This window comes from Syngnathus leptorhynchus, unplaced genomic scaffold (assembly GCF_054491065.1).
Source record: "Syngnathus leptorhynchus isolate UIUO unplaced genomic scaffold, UIUO_Slep HiC_scaffold_54, whole genome shotgun sequence".
Taxonomy (NCBI): Eukaryota; Metazoa; Chordata; class Actinopteri; order Syngnathiformes; family Syngnathidae; genus Syngnathus; species Syngnathus leptorhynchus.
The window spans coordinates 28,303-42,453 of NW_028232021.1; positions in this window are offsets into that span (position 1 = coordinate 28,303).

Genomic DNA, 14,151 nt, shown 5'->3' on the forward strand with positions numbered 1-14,151 from the left:
CTATGGAGCTATGGAGCTCTGGAAGTATGGAGCTATGGAGCTCTGGAGGTATGGAGCTATGGAGCCCTGGAGCTATGGAGCCCTGGAGCTATGGAAGTATGGAGCTCTGGTGCTATGGAGCTATGGAGCTCTGGTGCTATGGAGCTATGGAGCTCTGGAGCTATGGAGCTCTGGAGGTATGGAGCTATGGAGCTATGGAGCTCTGGAGGTATGGAGCTATGGAGCTATGGAAGTATGGAGCTCTGGTGCTATGGAGCTATGGAGCTATGGAGCTCTGGTGCTATGGAGCTATGGAGCTCTGGTGCTATGGAGCTATGGAGCTATGGAGCTCTGGAAGTATGGAGCTCTGGTGCTATGGAGCTATGGAGCTCTGGTGCTATGGAGCTATGGAGCTCTGGTGCTATGGAGCTATGGAGCTCTGGTGCTATGGAGCTCTGGTGCTATGGAGCTATGGAGCTCTGGTGCTATGGAGCTATGGAGCTCTGGAGGTATGGAGCTCTGGAGGTATGGAGCTCTGGAGGTATGGAGCTTTGGAGCCCTGGAGCTCTGGAGGTATGGAGCTATGGTGCTATGGAGCTCTGAAGCTTTGGTGCTATGGAGCTCTGAAGCCATGGAGCTCTGGTGCTATGGAGCTCTGGAGCTCTGGAGGTATGGAGCTCTGGAGGTATGGAGCTCTGGAGGTATGGAGCTATGGAGCCCTGGAGCTCTGGAGGTATGGAGCTATGGTGCTATGGAGCTCTGAAGCCATGGAGCTCTGGTGCTATGGAGCTCTGGAGCTCTGGAGGTATGGAGCTCTGGAGGTATGGAGCTCTGGAGGTATGGAGCTATGGAGCCCTGGAGCTCTGGAGGTATGGAGCTATGGTGCTATGGAGCTCTGAAGCCATGGAGCTCTGGTGCTATGGAGCTCTGGAGGTATGGAGCTCTGGAGGTATGGAGCTCTGGAGGTATGGAGCTATGGAGCCCTGGAGCTCTGGAGGTATGGAGCTATGGTGCTATGGAGCTCTGAAGCCATGGAGCTCTGGTGCTATGGAGCTCTGGAGGTATGGAGCTCTGGAGGTATGGAGCTCTGGAGGTATGGAGCTATGGAGCCCTGGAGCTCTGGAGGTATGGAGCTATGGAGCTATGGTGCTATGGAGCTCTGAAGCCATGGAGCTCTGGTGCTATGGAGCTATGGAGCTCTGGTGCTATGGAGCTATGGAGGTATGGAGCCACCAGCCAGCACCCTCCGTGGCTGGATCAATGGAAGTGTTTTAGGTACCAGGCAGCCAAAGGGCCGAGGCCTCACGCTCGACCACGCCGGCGCAGAGTTCCAGCCGCTCGGATAAGCTCTGTCACTCACCCGCCGCGCAGCCACCGGTAACGGGGAAATGTCGCCGCCTTGTGGACACGCCGTTGTAAATGAATGGGCTTTCGCACTTAGTGCAATTTTCGCCAACTCTCTGACTTAGAGCTATGGAAGTATGGAGCTATGGAGCCACCAGCCACCCAGGCTGGAGCTCTGGAGCTCTGGAGGTATGGAGCTCTGGTGCTATGGAAGTATGGAGCTCTGGTGCTATGGAAGTATGGAGCTATGGAGGTATGGAAGTATGGAGCTATGGAAGTATGGAGCTATGGAGCTCTGGAAGTATGGAGCTATGGAGCTCTGGAGGTATGGAGCCCTGGAGCTATGGAGCCCTGGAGCTATGGAAGTATGGAGCTCTGGTGCTATGGAGCTATGGAGCTCTGGTGCTATGGAGCTATGGAGCTATGGAGCTCTGGAACTATGGAGCTCTGGAGGTATGCAGCTATGGAGCTATGGAGCTCTGGAGGTATGGAGCTATGGAGCTATGGAAGTATGGAGCTCTGGTGCTATGGAGCTATGGAGCTCTGGTGCTATGGAGCTATGGAGCTATGGAGCTCTGGAAGTATGGAGCTCTGGTGCTATGGAGCTATGGAGCTCTGGTGCTATGGAGCTATGGAGCTCTGGTGCTATGGAGCTATGGAGCTCTGGTGCTATGGAGCTATGGAGCTCTGGAAGTATGGAGCTATGGAGCTCTGGAGGTATGGAGCTATGGAGCCCTGGAGCTATGGAGCCCTGGAGCTATGGAAGTATGGAGCTCTGGTGCTATGGAGCTATGGAGCTCTGGTGCTATGGAGCTATGGAGCTCTGGAGCTATGGAGCTCTGGAGGTATGGAGCTATGGAGCTATGGAGCTCTGGAGGTATGGAGCTATGGAGCTATGGAAGTATGGAGCTGTGGTGCTATGGAGCTATGGAGCTATGGAGCTCTGGTGCTATGGAGCTATGGAGCTCTGGTGCTATGGAGCTATGGAGCTATGGAGCTCTGGAAGTATGGAGCTCTGGTGCTATGGAGCTATGGAGCTCTGGTGCTATGGAGCTATGGAGCTCTGGTGCTATGGAGCTATGGAGCTCTGGTGCTATGGAGCTCTGGTGCTATGGAGCTATGGAGCTCTGGTGCTATGGAGCTATGGAGCTCTGGAGGTATGGAGCTCTGGAGGTATGGAGCTCTGGAGGTATGGAGCTTTGGAGCCCTGGAGCTCTGGAGGTATGGAGCTATGGTGCTATGGAGCTCTGAAGCTTTGGTGCTATGGAGCTCTGAAGCCATGGAGCTCTGGTGCTATGGAGCTCTGGAGCTCTGGAGGTATGGAGCTCTGGAGGTATGGAGCTCTGGAGGTATGGAGCTATGGAGCCCTGGAGCTCTGGAGGTATGGAGCTATGGTGCTATGGAGCTCTGAAGCCATGGAGCTCTGGTGCTATGGAGCTCTGGAGCTCTGGAGGTATGGAGCTCTGGAGGTATGGAGCTCTGGAGGTATGGAGCTATGGAGCCCTGGAGCTCTGGAGGTATGGAGCTATGGTGCTATGGAGCTCTGAAGCCATGGAGCTCTGGTGCTATGGAGCTCTGGAGGTATGGAGCTCTGGAGGTATGGAGCTCTGGAGGTATGGAGCTATGGAGCCTTGGAGCTCTGGAGGTATGGAGCTATGGTGCTATGGAGCTCTGAAGCCATGGAGCTCTGGTGCTATGGAGCTCTGGAGGTATGGAGCTCTGGAGGTATGGAGCTCTGGAGGTATGGAGCTATGGAGCCCTGGAGCTCTGGAGGTATGGAGCTATGGAGCTATGGTGCTATGGAGCTCTGAAGCCATGGAGCTCTGGTGCTATGGAGCTATGGAGCTCTGGTGCTATGGAGCTATGGAGGTATGGAGCCACCAGCCAGCACCCTCCGTGGCTGGATCAATGGAAGTGTTTTAGGTACCAGGCAGCCAAAGGGCCGAGGCCTCACGCTCGACCACGCCGGCGCAGAGTTCCAGCCGCTCGGATAAGCTCTGTCACTCACCCGCCGCGCAGCCACCGGTAACGGGGAAATGTCGCCGCCTTGTGGACACGCCGTTGTAAATGAATGGGCTTTCGCACTTAGTGCAATTTTCGCCAACTCTCTGACTTAGAGCTATGGAAGTATGGAGCTATGGAGCCACCAGCCACCCAGGCTGGAGCTCTGGAGCTCTGGAGGTATGGAGCTCTGGTGCTATGGAAGTATGGAGCTCTGGTGCTATGGAAGTATGGAGCTATGGAGGTATGGAAGTATGGAGCTATGGAAGTATGGAGCTATGGAGCTCTGGAAGTATGGAGCTATGGAGCTCTGGAGGTATGGAGCCCTGGGGCTATGGAGCCCTGGAGCTATGGAAGTATGGAGCTCTGGTGCTATGGAGCTATGGAGCTCTGGTGCTATGGAGCTATGGAGCTATGGAGCTCTGGAACTATGGAGCTCTGGAGGTATGCAGCTATGGAGCTATGGAGCTCTGGAGGTATGGAGCTATGGAGCTATGGAAGTATGGAGCTCTGGTGCTATGGAGCTATGGAGCTCTGGTGCTATGGAGCTATGGAGCTCTGGTGCTATGGAGCTATGGAGCTATGGAGCTCTGGAAGTATGGAGCTCTGGTGCTATGGAGCTATGGAGCTCTGGTGCTATGGAGCTATGGAGCTCTGGTGCTATGGAGCTATGGAGCTCTGGTGCTATGGAGCTCTGGTGCTATGGAGCTCTGGTGCTATGGAGCTATGGAGCTCTGGTGCTATGGAGCTATGGAGCTCTGGAGGTATGGAGCTCTGGAGGTATGGAGCTCTGGAGGTATGGAGCTATGGAGCCCTGGAGCTCTGGAGGTATGGAGCTATGGTGCTATGGAGCTCTGAAGCCATGGAGCTCTGGTGCTATGGAGCTCTGGAGCTCTGGAGGTATGGAGCTCTGGAGGTATGGAGCTATGGAGCCCTGGAGCTCTGGAGGTATGGAGCTATGGAGCTCTGAAGCCATGGAGCTCTGGTGCTATGGAGCTCTGGAGCTCTGGAGGTATGGAGCTCTGGAGGTATGGAGCTCTGGAGGTATGGAGCTATGGAGCCCAGGAGCTCTGGAGGTATGGAGCTATGGTGCTATGGAGCTCTGAAGCCATGGAGCTCTAGTGCTATGGAGCTCTGGAGGTATGGAGCTCTGGAGGTATGGAGCTCTGGAGGTATGGAGCTATGGAGCCCTGGAGCTCTGGAGGTATGGAGCTATGGTGCTATGGAGCTCTGAAGCCATGGAGCTCTGGTGCTATGGAGCTCTGGAGGTATGGAGCTCTGGAGGTATGGAGTTCTGGAGGTATGGAGCTATGGAGCCCTGGAGCTCTGGAGGTATGGAGCTATGGTGCTATGGAGCTCTGAAGCCATGGAGCTCTGGTGCTATGGAGCTATGGAGCTTTGGTGCTATGGAGCTATGGAGGTATGGAGCCACCAGCCAGCACCCTCCGTGGCTGGATCAATGGAAGTGTTTTAGGTACCAGGCAACCAAAGGGCCGAGGCCTCACGCTCGACCACGCCGGCGCAGAGTTCCAGCCGCTCGGATAAGCTCTGTCACTCACCCGCCGCGCAGCCACCGGTAACGGGGAAATGTCGCCGCCTGGCGGACACGCCGTTGTAAATGAATGGGCTTTCGCACTTAGTGCAATTTTCGCCAACTCTCTGACTTAGAGCTATGGAAGTATGGAGCTATGGAGCCACCAGCCACCCAGGCTGGAGCTATGGAGCTCTGGAGGTATGGAGCTCAGGTGCTATGGAAGTATGGAGCTATGGAGCTATGGAAGTATGGAGCTATGGAGCTATGGAGCTCTGGAAGTATGGAGCTATGGAGCTCTGGAGGTATGGAGCTATGGAGCCCTGGAGCTATGGAGCTCTGGTGCTATGGAGGTATGGAGCTCTGGAGGTATGGAGCTCTGGAGGTATGGAGCTATGGAGCTATGGAGCCCTGGAGCTATGGAGCTATGGAGCCCTGGAGCTATGGAGCTATGGAGCCCTGGAGCTATGGAGCTATGGAGCTCTGGTGCTATGGAGCTATGGAGCTCTGGTGCTATGGAGCTATGGAGCTCTGGTGCTATGGAGCTATGGAGCTCTGGTGCTATGGAGCTATGGAGCTCTGGAAGTATGGAGCTATGGAGCTCTGGAGGTATGGAGCTATGGAGCCCTGGAGCTATGGAGCCCTGGAGCTATGGAAGTATGGAGCTCTGGTGCTATGGAGCTATGGAGCTCTGGTGCTATGGAGCTATGGAGCTCTGGAGCTATGGAGCTCTGGAGGTATGGAGCTATGGAGCTATGGAGCTCTGGAGGTATGGAGCTATGGAGCTATGGAAGTATGGAGCTCTGGTGCTATGGAGCTATGGAGCTCTGGTGCTATGGAGCTATGGAGCTCTGGTGCTATGGAGCTATGGAGCTATGGAGCTCTGGAAGTATGGAGCTCTGGTGCTATGGAGCTATGGAGCTCTGGTGCTATGGAGCTATGGAGCTCTGGTGCTATGGAGCTATGGAGCTCTGGTGCTATGGAGCTCTGGTGCTATGGAGCTCTGGTGCTATGGAGCTATGGAGCTCTGGTGCTATGGAGGTATGGAGCTCTGGAGGTATGGAGCTCTGGAGGTATGGAGCTCTGGAGGTATGGAGCTTTGGAGCCCTGGAGCTCTGGAGGTATGGAGCTATGGTGCTATGGAGCTCTGAAGCCATGGAGCTCTGGTGCTATGGAGCTCTGGAGCTCTGGAGGTATGGAGCTCTGGAGGTATGGAGCTATGGAGCCCTGGAGCTCTGGAGGTATGGAGCTATGGTGCTATGGAGCTCTGAAGCCATGGAGCTCTGGTGCTATGGAGCTCTGGAGCTCTGGAGGTATGGAGCTCTGGAGGTATGGAGCTATGGAGCCCTGGAGCTCTGGAGGTATGGAGCTATGGTGCTATGGAGCTCTGAAGCCATGGAGCTCTGGTGCTATGGAGCTCTGGAGCTCTGGAGGTATGGAGCTCTGGAGGTATGGAGCTATGGAGCCCTGGAGCTCTGGAGGTATGGAGCTATGGTGCTATGGAGCTCTGAAGCCATGGAGCTCTGGTGCTATGGAGCTCTGGAGGTATGGAGCTCTGGAGGTATGGAGCTCTGGAGGTATGGAGCTATGGAGCCCTGGAGCTCTGGAGGTATGGAGCTATGGTGCTATGGAGCTCTGAAGCCATGGAGCTCTGGTGCTATGGAGCTCTGGAGGTATGGAGCTCTGGAGGTATGGAGCTCTGGAGGTATGGAGCTATGGAGCCCTGGAGCTCTGGAGGTATGGAGCTATGGTGCTATGGAGCTCTGAAGCCATGGAGCTCTGGTGCTATGGAGCTATGGAGCTCTGGTGCTATGGAGCTATGGAGGTATGGAGCCACCAGCCAGCACCCTCCGTGGCTGGATCAATGGAAGTGTTTTAGGTACCAGGCAGCCAAAGGGCCGAGGCCTCACGCTCGACCACGCCGGCGCAGAGTTCCAGCCGCTCGGATAAGCTCTGTCACTCACCCGCCGCGCAGCCACCGGTAACGGGGAAATGTCGCCGCCTTGTGGACACGCCGTTGTAAATGAATGGGCTTTCGCACTTAGTGCAATTTTCGCCAACTCTCTGACTTAGAGCTATGGAAGTATGGAGCTATGGAGCCACCAGCCACCCAGGCTGGAGCTCTGGAGCTCTGGAGGTATGGAGCTCTGGTGCTATGGAAGTATGGAGCTCTGGTGCTATGGAAGTATGGAGCTATGGAGGTATGGAAGTATGGAGCTATGGAAGTATGGAGCTATGGAGCTCTGGAAGTATGGAGCTATGGAGCTCTGGAGGTATGGAGCCCTGGAGCTATGGAGCCCTGGAGCTATGGAAGTATGGAGCTCTGGTGCTATGGAGCTATGGAGCTCTGGTGCTATGGAGCTATGGAGCTCTGGAGCTATGGAGCTATGGAGCTCTGGAGGTATGGAGCTATGGAGCTATGGAGCTCTGGAGGTATGGAGCTATGGAGCTATGGAAGTATGGAGCTCTGGTGCTATGGAGCTATGGAGCTCTGGTGCTATGGAGCTATGGAGCTCTGGTGCTATGGAGCTATGGAGCTATGGAGCTCTGGAAGTATGGAGCTCTGGTGCTATGGAGCTATGGAGCTCTGGTGCTATGGAGCTATGGAGCTCTGGTTTTATGGAGTTCTGGTGCTATGGAGCTCTGGTGCTATGGAGCTATGGAGCTCTGGTGCTATGGAGCTCTGGAGGTATGGAGCTCTGGAGGTATGGAGCTCTGGAGGTATGGAGCTATGGAGCCCTGGAGCTCTGGAGGTATGGAGCTATGGTGCTATGGAGCTCTGAAGCCATGGAGCTCTGGTGCTATGGAGCTATGGAGCTCTGGTGCTATGGAGCTATGGAGCTATGGAGCTCTGGAAGTATGGAGCTCTGGTGCTATGGAGCTATGGAGCTCTGGTGCTATGGAGCTATGGAGCTCTGGTGCTATGGAGCTATGGAGCTCTGGTGCTATGGAGCTCTGGTGCTATGGAGCTCTGGTGCTATGGAGCTATGGAGCTCTGGTGCTATGGAGCTATGGAGCTCTGGAGGTATGGAGCTCTGGAGGTATGGAGCTCTGGAGGTATGGAGCTATGGAGCCCTGGAGCTCTGGAGGTATGGAGCTATGGTGCTATGGAGCTCTGAAGCCATGGAGCTCTGGTGCTATGGAGCTCTGGAGCTCTGGAGGTATGGAGCTCTGGAGGTATGGAGCTATGGAGCCCTGGAGCTCTGGAGGTATGGAGCTATGGAGCTCTGAAGCCATGGAGCTCTGGTGCTATGGAGCTCTGGAGCTCTGGAGGTATGGAGCTCTGGAGGTATGGAGCTCTGGAGGTATGGAGCTATGGAGCCCTGGAGCTCTGGAGGTATGGAGCTATGGTGCTATGGAGCTCTGAAGCCATGGAGCTCTGGTGCTATGGAGCTCTGGAGGTATGGAGCTCTGGAGGTATGGAGCTCTGGAGGTATGGAGCTATGGAGCCCTGGAGCTCTGGAGGTATGGAGCTATGGTGCTATGGAGCTCTGAAGCCATGGAGCTCTGGTGCTATGGAGCTCTGGAGGTATGGAGCTCTGGAGGTATGGAGCTCTGGAGGTATGGAGCTATGGAGCCCTGGAGCTCTGGAGGTATGGAGCTATGGTGCTATGGAGCTCTGAAGCCATGGAGCTCTGGTGCTATGGAGCTATGGAGCTCTGGTGCTATGGAGCTATGGAGGTATGGAGCCACCAGCCAGCACCCTCCGTGGCTGGATCAATGGAAGTGTTTTAGGTACCAGGCAGCCAAAGGGCCGAGGCCTCACGCTCGACCACGCCGGCGCAGAGTTCCAGCCGCTCGGATAAGCTCTGTCACTCACCCGCCGCGCAGCCACCGGTAACGGGGAAATGTCGCCGCCTGGCGGACACGCCGTTGTAAATGAATGGGCTTTCGCACTTAGTGCAATTTTCGCCAACTCTCTGACTTAGAGCTATGGAAGTATGGAGCTATGGAGCCACCAGCCACCCAGGCTGGAGCTATGGAGCTCTGGAGGTATGGAGCTCAGGTGCTATGGAAGTATGGAGCTATGGAGCTATGGAAGTATGGAGCTATGGAGCTATGGAGCTCTGGAAGTATGGAGCTATGGAGCTCTGGAGGTATGGAGCTATGGAGCCCTGGAGCCCTGGAGCTATGGAGTTCTGGTGCTATGGAGGTATGGAGCTCTGGAGGTATGGAGCTCTGGAGGTATGGAGCTATGGAGCTATGGAGCCCTGGAGCTATGGAGCTATGGAGCCCTGGAGCTATGGAGCTATGGAGCCCTGGAGCTATGGAGCTATGGAGCTCTGGTGCTATGGAGCTATGGAGCTCTGGTGCTATGGAGCTATGGAGCTCTGGTGCTATGGAGCTATGGAGCTCTGGTGCTATGGAGCTATGGAGCTCTGGAAGTATGGAGCTATGGAGCTCTGGAGGTATGGAGCTATGGAGCCCTGGAGCTATGGAGCCCTGGAGCTATGGAAGTATGGAGCTCTGGTGCTATGGAGCTATGGAGCTCTGGTGCTATGGAGCTATGGAGCTCTGGAGCTATGGAGCTCTGGAGGTATGGAGCTATGGAGCTATGGAGCTCTGGAGGTATGGAGCTATGGAGCTATGGAAGTATGGAGCTCTGGTGCTATGGAGCTATGGAGCTCTGGTGCTATGGAGCTATGGAGCTCTGGTGCTATGGAGCTATGGAGCTCTGGAAGTATGGAGCTCTGGTGCTATGGAGCTATGGAGCTCTGGTGCTATGGAGCTATGGAGCTCTGGTGCTATGGAGCTATGGAGCTCTGGTGCTATGGAGCTCTGGTGCTATGGAGCTCTGGTGCTATGGAGCTATGGAGCTCTGGTGCTATGGAGCTATGGAGCTCTGGAGGTATGGAGCTCTGGAGGTATGGAGCTCTGGAGGTATGGAGCTTTGGAGCCCTGGAGCTCTGGAGGTATGGAGCTATGGTGCTATGGAGCTCTGAAGCCATGGAGCTCTGGTGCTATGGAGCTCTGGAGCTCTGGAGGTATGGAGCTCTGGAGGTATGGAGCTATGGAGCCCTGGAGCTCTGGAGGTATGGAGCTATGGTGCTATGGAGCTCTGAAGCCATGGAGCTCTGGTGCTATGGAGCTCTGGAGCTCTGGAGGTATGGAGCTCTGGAGGTATGGAGCTATGGAGCCCTGGAGCTCTGGAGGTATGGAGCTATGGTGCTATGGAGCTCTGAAGCCATGGAGCTCTGGTGCTATGGAGCTCTGGAGCTCTGGAGGTATGGAGCTCTGGAGGTATGGAGCTCTGGAGGTATGGAGCTATGGAGCCCTGGAGCTCTGGAGGTATGGAGCTATGGTGCTATGGAGCTCTGAAGCCATGGAGCTCTGGTGCTATGGAGCTCTGGAGGTATGGAGCTCTGGAGGTATGGAGCTATGGAGCCCTGGAGCTCTGGAGGTATGGAGCTATGGTGCTATGGAGCTCTGAAGCCATGGAGCTCTGGTGCTATGGAGCTCTGGAGGTATGGAGCTCTGGAGGTATGGAGCTCTGGAGGTATGGAGCTATGGAGCCCTGGAGCTCTGGAGGTATGGAGCTATGGTGCTATGGAGCTCTGAAGCCATGGAGCTCTGGTGCTATGGAGCTCTGGAGGTATGGAGCTCTGGAGGTATGGAGCTCTGGAGGTATGGAGCTATGGAGCCCTGGAGCTCTGGAGGTATGGAGCTATGGTGCTATGGAGCTCTGAAGCCATGGAGCTCTGGTGCTATGGAGCTATGGAGCTCTGGTGCTATGGAGCTATGGAGGTATGGAGCCACCAGCCAGCACCCTCCGTGGCTGGATCAATGGAAGTGTTTTAGGTACCAGGCAGCCAAAGGGCCGAGGCCTCACGCTCGACCACGCCGGCGCAGAGTTCCAGCCGCTCGGATAAGCTCTGTCACTCACCCGCCGCGCAGCCACCGGTAACGGGGAAATGTCGCCGCCTTGTGGACACGCCGTTGTAAATGAATGGGCTTTCGCACTTAGTGCAATTTTCGCCAACTCTCTGACTTAGAGCTATGGAAGTATGGAGCTATGGAGCCACCAGCCACCCAGGCTGGAGCTCTGGAGCTCTGGAGGTATGGAGCTCTGGTGCTATGGAAGTATGGAGCTCTGGTGCTATGGAAGTATGGAGCTATGGAGGTATGGAAGTATGGAGCTATGGAAGTATGGAGCTATGGAGCTCTGGAAGTATGGAGCTATGGAGCTCTGGAGGTATGGAGCCCTGGAGCTATGGAGCCCTGGAGCTATGGAAGTATGGATCTCTGGTGCTATGGAGCTATGGAGCTCTGGTGCTATGGAGCTATGGAGCTATGGAGCTCTGGAGCTATGGAGCTCTGGAGGTATGGAGCTATGGAGCTATGGAGCTCTGGAGGTATGGAGCTATGGAGCTATGGAAGTATGGAGCTCTGGTGCTATGGAGCTATGGAGCTCTGGTGCTATGGAGCTATGGAGCTCTGGTGCTATGGAGCTATGGAGCTCTGGAAGTATGGAGCTCTGGTGCTATGGAGCTATGGAGCTCTGGTGCTATGGAGCTATGGAGCTCTGGTGCTATGGAGCTCTGGTGCTATGGAGCTCTGGTGCTATGGAGCTATGGAGCTCTGGTGCTATGGAGCTCTGGAGGTATGGAGCTCTGGAGGTATGGAGCTCTGGAGGTATGGAGCTATGGAGCCCTGGAGCTCTGGAGGTATGGAGCTATGGTGCTATGGAGCTCTGAAGCCATGGAGCTCTGGTGCTATGGAGCTATGGAGCTCTGGTGCTATGGAGCTAAGGAGCTATGGAGCTATGGAAGTATGGAGCTCTGGTGCTATGGAGCTATGGAGCTCTGGTGCTATGGAGCTATGGAGCTCTGGTGCTATGGAGCTATGGAGCTCTGGTGCTATGGAGCTCTGGTGCTATGGAGCTCTGGTGCTATGGAGCTATGGAGCTCTGGTGCTATGGAGCTATGGAGCTCTGGAGGTATGGAGCTCTGGAGGTATGGAGCTCTGGAGGTATGGAGCTATGGAGCCCTGGAGCTCTGGAGGTATGGAGCTATGGTGCTATGGAGCTCTGAAGCCATGGAGCTCTGGTGCTATGGAGCTCTGGAGCTCTGGAGGTATGGAGCTCTGGAGGTATGGAGCTATGGAGCCCTGGAGCTCTGGAGGTATGGAGCTATGGTGCTATGGAGCTCTGAAGCCATGGAGCTCTGGTGCTATGGAGCTCTGGAGCTCTGGAGGTATGGAGCTCTGGAGGTATGGAGCTCTGGAGGTATGGAGCTATGGAGCCCTGGAGCTCTGGAGGTATGGAGCTATGGTGCTATGGAGCTCTGAAGCCATGGAGCTCTGGTGCTATGGAGCTCTGGAGGTATGGAGCTCTGGAGGTATGGAGCTCTGGAGGTATGGAGCTATGGAGCCCTGGAGCTCTGGAGGTATGGAGCTATGGTGCTATGGAGCTCTGAAGCCATGGAGCTCTGGTGCTATGGAGCTCTGGAGGTATGGAGCTCTGGAGGTATGGAGTTCTGGAGGTATGGAGCTATGGAGCCCTGGAGCTCTGGAGGTATGGAGCTATGGTGCTATGGAGCTCTGAAGCCATGGAGCTCTGGTGCTATGGAGCTATGGAGCTCTGGTGCTATGGAGCTATGGAGGTATGGAGCCACCAGCCAGCACCCTCCGTGGCTGGATCAATGGAAGTGTTTTAGGTACCAGGCAGCCAAAGGGCCGAGGCCTCACGCTCGACCACGCCGGCGCAGAGTTCCAGCCGCTCGGATAAGCTCTGTCACTCACCCGCCGCGCAGCCACCGGTAACGGGGAAATGTCGCCGCCTGGCGGACACGCCGTTGTAAATGAATGGGCTTTCGCACTTAGTGCAATTTTCGCCAACTCTCTGACTTAGAGCTATGGAAGTATGGAGCTATGGAGCCACCAGCCACCCAGGCTGGAGCTATGGAGCTCTGGAGGTATGGAGCTCAGGTGCTATGGAAGTATGGAGCTATGGAGCTATGGAAGTATGAAGCTATGGAGCTATGGAGCTCTGGAAGTATGGAGCTATGGAGCTCTGGAGGTATGGAGCTATGGAGCCCTGGAGCTATGGAGCTCTGGTGATATGGAGGTATGGAGCTCTGGAGGTATGGAGCTCTGGAGGTATGGAGCTATGGAGCCCTGGAGCTATGGAGCTATGGAGCCCTGGAGCTATGGAGCCCTGGAGCTATGGAGCTATGGAGCTCTGGTGCTATGGAGCTATGGAGCTCTGGTGCTATGGAGCTATGGAGCTCTGGTGCTATGGAGCTATGGAGCTCTGGTGCTATGGAGCTATGGAGCTCTGGAAGTATGGAGCTATGGAGCTCTGGAGGTATGGAGCTATGGAGCCCTGGAGCTATGGAGCCCTGGAGCTATGGAAGTATGGAGCTCTGGTGCTATGGAGCTATGGAGCTCTGGTGCTATGGAGCTATGGAGCTCTGGAGCTCTGGAGCTATGGAGCTCTGGAGGTATGGAGCTATGGAGCTATGGAGCTCTGGAGGTATGGAGCTATGGAGCTATGGAAGTATGGAGCTCTGGTGCTATGGAGCTATGGAGCTCTGGTGCTATGGAGCTATGGTGCTCTGGTGCTATGGAGCTATGGAGCTCTGGAAGTATGGAGCTCTGGTGCTATGGAGCTATGGAGCTCTGGTGCTATGGAGCTATGGAGCTCTGGTGCTATGGAGCTATGGAGCTCTGGTGCTATGGAGCTCTGGTGCTATGGAGCTCTGGTGCTATGGAGCTATGGAGCTCTGGTGCTATGGAGCTATGGAGCTCTGGAGGTATGGAGCTCTGGAGGTATGGAGCTCTGGAGGTATGGAGCTTTGGAGCCCTGGAGCTCTGGAGGTATGGAGCTATGGTGCTATGGAGCTCTGAAGCCATGGAGCTCTGGTGCTATGGAGCTCTGGAGCTCTGGAGGTATGGAGCTCTGGAGGTATGGAGCTATGGAGCCCTGGAGCTCTGGAGGTATGGAGCTATGGTGCTATGGAGCTCTGAAGCCATGGAGCTCTGGTGCTATGGAGCTCTGGAGCTCTGGAGGTATGGAGCTCTGGAGGTATGGAGCTATGGAGCCCTGGAGCTCTGGAGGTATGGAGCTATGGTGCTATGGAGCTCTGAAGCCATGGAGCTCTGGTGCTATGGAGCTCTGGAGCTCTGGAGGTATGGAGCTCTGGAGGTATGGAGCTCTGGAGGTATGGAGCTATGGAGCCCTGGAGCTCTGGAGGTATGGAGCTATGGTGCTATGGAGCTCTGAAGCCATGGAGCTCTGGTGCTATGGAGCTCTGGAGGTATGGAGCTCTGGAGCTCTGGAGGTATGGGGCTATGGA